This window comes from Heterocephalus glaber, unplaced genomic scaffold (assembly GCF_053883595.1).
Source record: "Heterocephalus glaber isolate CG9 unplaced genomic scaffold, H.glaber_assembly_v1.0 deba00001553, whole genome shotgun sequence".
NCBI classification, from domain to species: domain Eukaryota; kingdom Metazoa; phylum Chordata; class Mammalia; order Rodentia; family Bathyergidae; genus Heterocephalus; species Heterocephalus glaber.
In genome coordinates this window covers 25,063,783-25,076,354 of record NW_028258344.1, presented here as the reverse complement: position 1 = coordinate 25,076,354, position 12,572 = coordinate 25,063,783, and the positions used below count along the sequence as shown (strand labels likewise).

General features: G+C 42.9%; 1 protein-coding gene across 10 annotated transcripts in view; it reads left to right on the top strand.

The window, feature by feature from the left end:
• Positions 1 to 5,296: 5,296 nt before the first annotated feature.
• Pag1 (phosphoprotein membrane anchor with glycosphingolipid microdomains 1) overlaps positions 5,297 to 12,572 on the top strand; it is a 144,850-nt gene continuing 137,574 nt past the window's right edge. For 7 of the 10 annotated variants that reach the window (XR_002393913.2, XM_021255992.2, XM_087190526.1 and 4 more), the window contains exon 1: positions 5,330 to 5,786. The gene's annotated coding sequence lies outside the window, so the exon portion shown is untranslated. Of the gene's footprint in view, positions 5,787 to 12,572 lie in introns of all 10 variants that reach the window. The other 3 variants (XM_021255994.2, XM_087190527.1, XM_021255991.2) reach the window with 2 other exon arrangements.

Genomic DNA, 12,572 nt, shown 5'->3' with positions numbered 1-12,572 from the left:
TAAACAATACACATTCCTCCACTTCTTTATGGGCTCCCAGCTAAAAGAGAAAGTCATTCTACTCTAAGTTTCCTCTCCCTGTCATCTCTGGTCCCTGTATAACAAGAGATGATCTGCTGTCCAGAAAAGGTGCAAGACCAACAGGAAAAAAAATCTATTTGCTGAAAAAGTGTTGAAAGGGTGGGAATAGAGAAAGCTGTCTAATGAGGCAAGAAATGACAGAAATGTATCAGCCACTAAAAATCTTTCACACCTCTCTCACATTGGAGACTGCACAAGTAGCTCCCCTTGGAATTGAAGCTCTTGTTAACATAATCGTCCTTCTCAATCTCTGTTTGTTGGCTAGTACATGACTTTTGGCTAATGACTGATGAAAGACATAGTTTTTTCTAGTGCTTAATTGGATTATGTTTATAACAATTGTGTTATGTTGGAGTGACAAAGGCAGAAGAAGTAAAGGTGAACCCAAGGAATCTCCACCAATATTGCTAGCATTCACCTCAGTTTTGCAGCCACAAATCGTGAACGCTGATGTCAGGATAGACATTTAAGGAATGCATAAGGTCAGGACGACAAAGGACAATGGGAGTGCCTATTTTTTAATGTAAAGACATTTCCTCAAGACACTTTGTTTCCACTTCTGGAAGTACCGTCTCTCTTGCCATTAAAATTTCTTTCTTCAGTAGAAAGATCTGGAAGTGTCGAGTCCTCCAGCCCTGCTTTCTCCTGTGCACTAGAGTGTGAGGTCACAGAGTTACATTAACAGGCTTTACCTTGATCTCTCTGAAAGCCTTTTCTACATGACTTTCCTGTTCTCAGAGGAGCCCTAAAGTTACTCTTAAGTCTTCTGTCGGAAAATGAAAGTACTCTCTTAAAAGCTACATTCAATCATCGTTTACATTAAAGTAATAAAATGGACATTGCAAGGCATCTAGCTATAATTTTAACTCTAGGAGAAATTTTCTTTAAAGTCCACTCATTAACAACAAGTATTTATTAGAAGCTTACTATGTGCTTGAAGCTCTTGCACTTTGTTAGGTAATTAAAGACACCAACCATATGATTACAATGGACAGAGATGGCAGATGTCTAAGCCAGGTGAGTCTGTGGTTTGCACTGTGCCACACTGCCTCCTCACCATGCCCTTCCATTTTATCAGTGGGCAACTTGATGGGGGGGGTAAATGTTAAGAGATTGAAACTCAATACTCGTTTCTGCAGTAGTTCTTTAAAGAGTTTACCATAGGTTTTAAAGGATTTATAGTGTAATACTCTCTGGTCATTTTTTTTCCTATAGATAAGTCAAACATGGACTTCTCAACTACTACAGGCAAGGCCCAGGTCGCCAGTGTAGCCCCCACTGATCTTTCTCTGCTTGCCCACAGGCCATCTCCCAACCTCACTTCAGAAGCTGTTGGTAGTCAGTCTCCACCAGCTCCCACTCCTCAGGCACCAAAGACCACCTTCCATCTCCCATTTTGGTCCCTAAATTCCATCTTCCCAGCACCTTCCCAGCTTTACCAATGGCTATTTCCTTTCAGGCTTGAGGTTATATAATTAGCAGTCATCCAGTCCTTCAGTACCTGTGGGGTGTCAGTTCTCTGCAGTTATCAAACTCTGTACATGCTCAAGTCCCTTATATAAACCGTGTAGTATTTGCCTGCAACTTATTCCTATCTTCCTGCATAGTTTTGAATCATCTCTAGACTACTAATACCTAATACAGTACAAATGCTATGTAAACAGTTGCCATAACATATTGCTTAGGGAATAATGACAAAGAAAAAGTCTGTATGTGTTCATTACAAACACAGTTCCCCTTCCCCCCAAAGCATTGCAGTTGAACCCTCAGATGTGGAACCTGTGGATACAGAAAAATAAGTGTAAAACTCTTAATCTATTTGTGGGCTTAAAACATTTAGGAGCTAGCCTGAAAATATAAATTAAATCTAACTTACATATATATTATATTTCAATTATTGTATGTCTACTCTATCTTCTAAATGAAGTAATACAGATCTGAACATTTGAAATGCAGGCATTTCATAGGTTTCTTGTGTTAGGGAAAGAAGAATTAGGCTTTCAATAGTTTTCAAAGTTTCTAGGGGAAAAGATACAATGCTAACCCAAACCCATCCCGACCCCTGCAAGGATTTAGTTATGGTTTCCAGTAGAGTTGTCTGCTGCTGCATGTGTTCAAACAATGCAAACTTTGTGATAAACCTTGTCCAAAACTTAAGCACAACCTGTGTATGTTTTTATGGCAAGCTTATTTTTCACCAACTAGCCCATAATTATTTGCTTCCAACTCTGTCTCAGCTTAGCCAGTCACCTTGAACTCCCCACAGTCCTCTTATCTGTTCTATCTATATAATAGGCATGGGTTGAAGATTTTTATGTCAAAGAATTCCTCTGAGTGAAATGAATAAAAAATGTAATTAATAAAGGGGGAGAATTTTTGAGCCAAAGCTTCTCAGCTCAGTGATCAGCCAGTGATTCTTAGCAGGAAGAGTTTAATAAAAATCTATCTTAGGTATGGTTTCTTGAAGGAGGAGGAGAATAGGTTTGGAGCCACTTCTCATATCTGTATAATTAAAAATATCACAACTGGTACTTCTGGGGCTGTGAATGAAGATATTCTCAACCACAGGTTTGCTGACCCATAAGGAATAAAGACCTCAGGGAAAAGATGTAGCTGCTATTCCTGTCAGACAACAACAGCAGCTAATAAGAAATTCTAAATGCATACATGGTCAATACCAAGACTCAATCAATACAATATTACACATTTCAAGTGTTTATTGCCAATAATAGTGGCTCAAATACAATGGCATTAGGCCATACTGATTAACTTTTATATAATTAAATCCTGGATCTCTTGACACCAATATGAAAAAGAACCCAAATAACATATAGACAATGTTTTGGTTGGAGTTTCTAACACCTAAGAAAACTGAATGACAACTTTAGATTCTTCACCTGATGTATCGCAATATGATTATAAGATTACCTTTGTATTGTTGTTCTTCTTGCTGTACTAGAGATTGAACCCAGGGTCTCAAGCATGCGAGGCAAGCACTCTATGTCTAAGCTATATCCCAAGCCCCTATTATTAAAATTTTAAATATTTTCTTATTAAAAACTGAACTATGTCCTACAACCTATGAGGTAGCAGCTGCTACACTGTCTTAGGAACTTATTTGTTTTTTATTTCATAAGCAAAAGAATGGCTCTAATGGATGAGTTACATGGGCAGTAAGGATAAAGGTAGGCAGGGTATAGTTGGCAATATAGCAATTCCAGGCCAATCTGTGGATTGGGAGAGTACATATAACTATCACCTGCTTGCCTCCGAAATTTTACTTCAACTAGGAGTATAGTTCACAGGATTTATCTTCACCACAAGAACTGGATTCAAGGTACATTTGGGTTCTAATTTTACTGACGGCAAATCTTGGTGTCAACAATTTGGAAATGAAAACTTATCTTCAGGTTATCACTTGGCAAAGAGAAGAGACGAAAGAGACAGAGTCTTGAGACTGGCCCTGCTGGTATCAGTGATTCTGGCTAAACCACCTGGTTTCTGGCCTGGGTAAAATTAGGATGGCAATTACACTTGTTGCCAGAAAATGCTGGTGCTGCCCTTCAAGGTCTTTCTTGAGACCTGCACTGTGTCACTGCAACGTCCTGGGGCTAAGATGTCCCGGGAATGACTTAACAATCCTACTACAGTATGTGGAAGTGCAAAATTAGATGAAGACACAAACTGCATTTCCATTCTACAAAAATGGAAGCCTGAATTTAGATACAGACTTTGAAAATCTGAATAAAGACATCATAAAATAAAATAACTACAGAAACCACTTTCCTTATAAGACCAGGATCTTTTTCGTTGGTTACAAAAGTCACACTGTAGACTTAGATCCAGGCTTCTACTAGAAAAACCAATTAATGGATCCAAATAAGTAAAGGATGCAAAGTGTCCTTATAATGTGTAAAATGGGCACCCTATCTTTTAAATCTAATTTAAGAGGCCACTGTGAAATTCAATGAAACAACACAGTGAAATCCATACTTCCATATCCCTTTTAACACCTGAATTTCATGCCATCTTCAGAAGCAGGAAGCCAAGCCTGGGCCTGGGTTTATGTCCCCAAAGCACTTCTGCAAGCTCAAGGTTGAGTCCAAGGTTTGTTTCCTCCTCGTACACCCTGTTCTGCACACATGAGCATCTCTTACTCTGTCACTTTGCCCCCTGCTCTTTATCATGAGCCTCTTCCCGGCCAACATTTTAAAACGATATATATAACAACTGTTCAAGAGAGTGTACATGCACATGTTCTATATAATTTGTACCTTTTTTCCTGCTAAGGAAAGCTGAGCAATTCTTGTAGAAAAACTGGACATTCAGACAAAACACAGCTTGGCTCTTTGTCACAAGTCTATTCCCAACTACAGGCTGCTGGTGTAATAACTTGAATCCAAAACCCCTCTCAGGTATCTGGAGTGCTTGTTATACATGGGATTCCAGAGTCCCACATTTGTTCAGGAGTTGAACCATAACCACTGTGGACAGGGCCTGGGGATTTGCTCTGTATTTTTAAAAACACTGGAGTGATTCTCAGGCAGACCAACATTTCAGAAGCTCTACTCTAGGTTCCACTCCACTCTTTGAGTAGTGAGGGCAGGGTGGTCTGGACCTGGATCTTCGTTTGGAGCTTGTTAAAATAAAGACACCTCCTCCCCATCCTTCTAGACCCGCTGAATCTGAATCTGCATTTTAGCGATTCTGCCACATACCAAAGGCTGGAGAAGCATTGCTTTGCCCTGGGGAAGCTTCGGAAAATCTTCAGACTACAGACCTGGGCCCCACCTAGAGATTCTGTTTATTCTGGGGGTGTGGCCGGGGCAAAGGGCTCTTAGAAGCTTCCCAAGTTATCTTAATGTACAATACAGCCAAGGTGAAGGACCATCCCCCCACCACCACCACCACCACCCCAACTGCAGCCCAAGGTTAAGCAAAAACCTGATTTAAATGAGCCTCGTGGGCTCGGACCTTGAAGACTGCTTAGATAAACAGTGCTTTTTAAGGGACAATGGGTTCCAGAGACAAACAAGTTCAACCGCAGAGCTTTACGTTTACAAAACCCAAGACAACAGACTTCCTGCACCTTCCAGCAGACAGGCAGCACGAACCGCAGATCAGCAGCCACGGCCCCGCCGGGCTCTGCCCCTCACGGCCCTCCCTCATCGCCCACCCCCGTGACTTGCCGCAGCGGGCCGCGCACATGCGCACTCACCCCTCGAGCCCAGCGCCCCGCGCGGCTACTCCGCCTCGGCGCCTGTCATTCACCGCGGCGCGGCTGCGAGTGCTGACTGCGGAGCCCGCCCGCCAGCTGGCTAGTGCACGCGCCCGCGATGTGACCGACCCTATGGTGGCGGGCTGGCAGCTCTCCGGGAGGTGGCACCGCGGCTCTTCTCCTGCGGGGTTTCTAGTTGAGCGGCGATTTCCTGGGAGCCTGAGGCACGCGCCAGGAGCTCGGAGCGCAGCGTTACAGAGCTCGCGGTAGCTGCAGCGCCCGGGTCCGCGGCCGGGTGCAGTTTAGTCGCTCCCGCCGCCGGTGCGCCCAGAGAGTGAGTGCCGGGCCGGGCACGCAGAGCTGTGGCCCTTGGTGCAGAGCAGCCGCGCCGGGTCCACTGCGGGACCAGCGGTCTGCGCGCAGCCAGAGTTTGCAGGGGCTGCCACGGAGCGCAGCCCCCCAACAAGACCGTGCCACCTGCGTCCGGGTGAGTTGTCTGTAGTTTCCGAAGTTGGAGGGAGCTGTAGGGAGGGGAGGTTCGTTTTTACTATCTCTGTGTTGTAGGAACCGGGAGGTGGCATCTATGGTTAGCGGGGCTGCAGTTTGGAGGAGGTGAGCAACATGAGGAGGGGCACGGCGCGCGAGAGGAGGCTGGAGTCCAAGCTGCCGGGCTCCAGCCCTGACTGTGCCAGTTGGAAATGTGCCGGGGGAGGACAGGTGATCCGAGGGCTTGTCGCCTGCTGCTCACTGCACTCACTGAGCTCCTCGACTCCGCGCCTGCATGAGTGTTGGGGGCAGTGGAGCCAGGGTGTTGTCACCTCTGTGCCAAGTCCTCAGCCTGGGTACTCTTCCTGTAGTACTTTTGGATGACCAGCACTGCGATGCATCTTTAGGAAAGGAAGCTAAACCTTTCCTTCTCAGGCCTGCAGGCTTCCCGCGCATCCTACTTTTACTCTTCCCCTAGGCAGAAGTTGCCAGTGTTCCCGTAATTGGAGCCTCCTTCTTTAGGGAAAAAAACAACTTATATGTCAACCCAGTGTTTTGTACTCGAAGGCATATAAAATGTAAAAAACGCTCAGTGCACGCGATTTCACGCACTTTAAGAATGTGAGCAAGTCTCAGAAATAGAATTCAGTTGATGGTGCTTGGGTTTCATCCTGATCATCCTGACCTTCTTATGTAAGCCTCCCTCCTGGCTGGATAACTTTGTCTCTGCAGTGGCTGCAGCTGTGGCCCTCCATTCCGTTTGTTTAAAGTCCAGCTTGAACAGTATTTAATGAAAATGCTGACATGATATAGCGGCCTGTAGTCAGAAACAGAGTGCACTCTTCAGATTGGAGTGTCTCCTCCTAATAGGGAACAGGGGAGGAAGAGCCCAGTATATTTTTCAAGGCCTAGGAATTAGACACATAAATCATGTTTTTAAATAGCATGCATTGTGCAGAAAGCATGCAGAGGACCCCTCTTTGAACATATCCCCTTTGTTTTAGAAAAAGTGGAAATTGTTCATCCCAGACATTTGTTGAGTCTGGAAGTTAAGTGAACTGATCGGCTTAATTATCCTAATAAACAAAGAGCATGATTTATAGGTAGCTGCAGTGTCCTACTCTGAAGGATAGAAATCTTTAACCTTTCTCAGCTGTCCCCTAGAGATTCCTTTCAGGCAGAGCAATAGATTATCATCATTGATGTTTAATACTGGAGTTGATTAAATTTGTAACAGGAATACTTTGAAATACCATATAGCGCCACTGTCTGACTGATAGACAATGAATATTAAAAATAAGGGGAATGTTTGAAGTATTTGGCATAGAAGTCATTAGGTTGACAAAATAGATCACCTTAAAATGCCATATATGGGGAGGAAAAATTATACATGAATAAAATTGGACTTGAAATAACTGTTTAAGCCCAAATTTAGGAGTGTGTATTTATGTTAAGATTTATGTAGGTAATCTTTAGGGAGAAGTGAACTTGATTCTGGTGTTAGCAAGTGAAACAAGATGCATGCCTTATTTAAAATGTAATTCTAAGAAAATACGAAAAATGTTATTGCAGAAATTGAAAACTTAGCACATTGCAGTTTGTGAGAGCAGCCATCCACTGCTTATCTCTAGCAGAGATTCCTTTGCAGCATGGGCTCTCTAACACCTGGCCCCGTAAGCTCTATTGCTTTGTGGTTAGGAGAATATCATCCTCCTGAGTCTGGTACCATCTGTTTGAATGTGGGGAAGTTACCTAATCTCTTTGCCTCAATGTCTCCATCTGTAAAATGGGATGAACAGTGGTGAGGATTAATTGAGTTCATAGATTTGAAGCTACTGAACCAGTGTCTGGCCTATTAAGCTAGATCTGGGTAGTATTGTTGTCATGAAATAAAATGCATCTTTTGGTACTGTATCCATCAAATAGCTTCTGGTGCAGGCCAACATATAGATGTTTATTGGGCCCCTCTAGTGATACAGACACCAGCTGGTGTTTGACTTACTGTCTCCCTCAGCTCCTCACCAAAGACCTTTGAGGTAGGTAGCTTCATCTCCACATCAGAGATGAGGAGATTGAAGATGAACGAGGTCAGATAGTAGAATTTGGAGCTGACATTTTAATCTAGGTCTATCTGTTTGAAACTATTTGACCCTGCTGCCTCAATTTGCAAATGAAATAGGTGCATTGCTGTCCTTAGGTTATAGATGAGGAAATTTAAGCATAAGGATTAAAATATACAAAATAGTTGAGCACCCACAACACATTTCTCCCTGACTGGGAGCTACTATTAGTGTAATTATTGTTAAATACCTTACCCTGGTTACATAACTCCTCATGTGTAGTAGGGGTGCTAGGAGGTGAAGTGAGCCTTCTCTTGCAATTAGAAGTGGACTCTGTTGCTTTTTTCTTCCCTATTCATTTATTCAGAATCAAAAGAGAAAAGTTGATATAATGTCGCAGTTAACACTGGAGGTTGGTGCTCTTCATTTTGTCTCCTGTCTGCATGTGTGGCCACAACAGTCCACATGGTCAAATAAACCACCATAAGCAGCAGTAACCAGTCCACACGACACTACAAATTCAGTCCCTGCTGGAGAACTCTCCCTGGCAGAGAGAGGACCCTCACATTTTGCCTCATGCTGTATGTTTACAAATGGAAATAATTTCTCCTCCACAGTAAATAAGCAAGCTTGCTTCCTGTGGGCCTTAGTACCACTGTCATGGAAAGTTGTTTTGGGGATTCTGTGTGAGCAGAGCTTGATTAAAAGTCTCCATACCTGCTGAACTCATTAGAATCCTAAGTTTGAGAGTGACTGCAAAACCATGACATTTTTGTGGCTTTCTTAAGTTCTCACCCAAATATTAGATAGTGCTCTGGCCCTTGGTGAATCCTTAGGTTTTTTTAGATATTAAGAGCTAATTGATATATAAAGCACATAGGCAATGGACCACTCACAGATGGACTTCATTTTAATGAAACCTCTTCGCTAATATATCTGCCACTGAAAGGTATTTCAGACACTGTTCAATACTGGCTTTTTTTTTTTTTTAAATCAAAACTCCCCTGGAGTAAGCTTCAGTTGGCTGCTTCTGTGTGCCTGGGGACACCACACAACAGTTGCAGTGTGCCAACAAGAGCCCTTGCCATCAAGTGCGTCATCCCACATCTTTCTGAAATACGTGCTACTTCAATTTGAGCACTCCTTTTCAGAGAACAGATACTCTCCTTGGCTCAAGCCAATAGCTGTATTTCAAATGTTCCTCTACTCTGGGTTTTTCAATAGTAAATGTCTCCACCGGGTGCTTCTGTGACTTGAGCTAACCCCATGATTTACTATAAGATAATACTTCAGAATTTACATATACTGTAGTTGTTCTGTTTTGTCTATTGCCTGCTTAGTGACTTACCTGTGGCCATGTTTAAACCTGCAAATAACTTTTTTCCTGGCATCCAACTTTCTTTTCCCACCAGAAGCTATGTGAACAACAAATTCGAACTAATCTCAATATGGATCTAAGTGAATGAAGATCAGTTCCTCTCCCCAGTCAGATCTATGACTTTGAATTTTCACTTTGTGCTTGAGGAGTTGGAAACTGGTATTTCTAGGGCTCTTAACCTCAGACACTGAGAAAAGTGTGGGGGAAGGGCAGCTGTATAAGTTTCTGTTGTATAAGCAAAAAGTTCATATGCCACGTGGCAGAGACTATGCCAAGGCTGAGTCATTACCGAGTTCATGGGCATAGGGTGGGTATGAAGGGAAGGCAGTGCAGAGCATGATTTATCTGACCACATTTCTAGTCCTTACTGGTCCATTCCTTCTGATAAGAATTGGAATGAATAGCTAACAGGGGACACTCATGGTGTACTAGCTGCCATGCCAAGAACATGACGTACAGCATTTCCCTTACTCCTCACAATGACCCTGCATGGTAGTTACCAGATTATCTGCTTTTGCAGAAGCAGAAACTGAGGCCTGGAAAGGCCAGGGCATTTGTCCGAGGTCACATTCATAACTTTTGTAATATAGTGGAGTCCAGAGCTTTCTGCAGAGCTAGTTCTCCTTACAGAATATTCTACCACCTCTGGTTTTTGAGCATTCATGATAATTCAGCTATATTGCATAGGTGTCCTATACTATGCTTTCAAATCCTTCTGGCCCACAGCTGGAATTGACTACATAAGAAATATCATCTTCATATCTCTGTAGAGGGAGAGCTTAAGCTTCCTTCATGCAAGAGCTGAAAAAAGAAACCACATGTTCACTTTGAAATAGGAAACATGAAGCCTGATGTGGAACACGGCAGAGAAGCATGTTAACTTTATCAGGATTTGGTGTCAGATACTTGCATCATTTTCATTAAAGAAAGGAGAAGTGAAGAGACCTGAGATTTTTTTAAATGTCTATTTTTTAAATCAGTAATAAATTGTCACGGGTTTACTACATTTCTACAGCAACGTCATCTGTCATTTACACAGAGACTAGATAGTAAAAGAAAATGTGCGCACACGTCTAAACAAGTAAGGCCCAGTCTTCCAAGTCAGTGTCAGAGCCTTTTGTCTCCAATCCAGATGGAGAGCAACACGGCACAATTTAAAGCCATCTTGTAATATTTTCAAAACCCTGAGCCCTGTCTCCATCTTTTTCTTGATTTCCCACTGGAACCAACCAACGTTTGTTCAGTAAGTTCTTCGTATCCTCTTAAGTTTGAATATTAAAATAACTATTATTATAATATTTTAACATATTGATGTCTCCTCTGCTCCCATCCTTGATGTTATAAGGTTGTACACTTTTCAAACCCGTGATTAAAAACTTATTTTAAAACTCAATTTTATATATGTAGACTGTTTATTACAGAGGGCTGAGAAATTTGCCTTGACTGGGGGCTTTTTACTTAAAATATAGAGCACTTGAAACTCCATAAAGTCTGTGGCGCAGGCAAGTAAAAAGAGCTTTTAAATTGGTCACGGCAGCTTCATACCTTCCGGTCCAGTCATAGGTTTTCAGTTAACCCAGTCCTGATATACCGGGTCAAGTATTCTTTGCAGTGATCAACTTCTCTTGATTTCTTCAGAGTACCAAAAAGTGCCACTAAATCAACATTACAGTCTTTTGCCATCTTTGCATATATGTTTTTATGTGAATTTAACCTCTGAGGGAAGATGGGCAACCAGATTACTCCTCAGGCATCTGGTGTCACTGTATTTGTGATTCTACCTATTTCTGTTAATGTTACTTCCACCCACTTAGCCCTTCACCCAAATCGCACCCATTGCTCCATCACTTCCATGGTACTCGAAAATTTCAAAGCTCTTGGGAAACTTTAATATTGAGGCAATAAACCCATACAACACAATTTTTTTTTTTTTTGAAACAGGGTCACACTAAGTTGCCAAAGCTGGCCTCAAATTCTTGAGCTCAGGTCACCCTCCTGTCTCAGCCTCTCCTGAGCGGTTGAGTCTACATGCACACACCTGTGGACCTGGCAATAATTTTTTAAATTAATACATAAAAGCCAGTCACTAACACAGCTATACACAAGATTACCACATCCTCAGCATCCAGCACCTGGGAATTGCAACCAGAGTGACCTTGTTATTTCTTACCTGACACCCAAGGAGAGTTGTGAACCTCTAATTCACACATAATCAATCACTAGCAGCTTGGCTATACTTGAGTTAAATTTAGTTGGGCAATATTTATCATGTATACATTCAACAGGTGTATATTGATAGTACACTAGGCACTTTAGAGATGAGATATCATACAAAAAAACCCATCTCTGTGTACCTTCAAGAATCTCTGTCTCATGAGAGAGGAAGTGCTGGCAGCAGATGTGCCCAGTGCATGACATGCTGTGCTCTGTGTAGGTACCTGATTTTAGGAGCGGCACGTCCCCACAGGAAGTAGGGTGTGACCTGAGTGTGGAAGAAAAAGAAACATGCCGGGTGTGGTGGTGCATGCCTATAATCCCAGCACTCAGGAGGCTGAGGCAGGAGGATGCCAGGAGTTCCAGGCCAGCCTGAACTACATAGCGAGACCCTGTCTCCAAAGAAAAAGAAAGAGAATGGGGCAGTGTGTTTCTAGAGAAGCTGGTGGTTCCATGTGGTTAGGAGCCATTGATGCAGTGTTTGAGGCTGGAGGTGAAGAGTGGAGGCTGGAACCACTTTAGGAAGGGTCTTGTCGACGGTATTCAGCCTTGCAGATGATTTGCTCACTTTAGGGTTTTTTGGGGTTTTTTTAGAGTAATCACCTGGGTGTATTGTACAAATGGGTGGGATAGGGGACAGCCCAGGGCAACCATAGAAAACAGCTGTTGTATCATAGTGCAGATGTAAAGTCCAATTGGAGGCAGTGGGGAGGCAGAGAAGCAGGAAGGGGAGAGTGGCTTTAAGAATGACTCCCAGGTGTCTGGCTTGGGTCATTGAATAGACAGAGGTGCACTGGTGATGACAGTGAATACAGATGTACAGACGTGGGGGAAGATGACAAGCTGTGAGGGCCGCCTGGGGCTGCAGGTTCGGTTGACAGTTGTACAGCCTGCACTTCTGGATTTCAACACAGAGGCTGAGCTGCAGATATGGGTATGAAGTATGAAGTATGCAAGTCTATTATGTATTTGAAACTGATGTTGAGGTTATGCTCTGCCTGGGAGAATGTGTGAAATTAAAAAAAAAAAGATGAGGCCAAGGTGATATGCAGAAGAAAAGGAGATAGCATAGTAAGATTAAGTGAGAGAAGTTTTTGACAAGTGCTGGAACATGAAGTGGCAAAAGCCAGAGGCA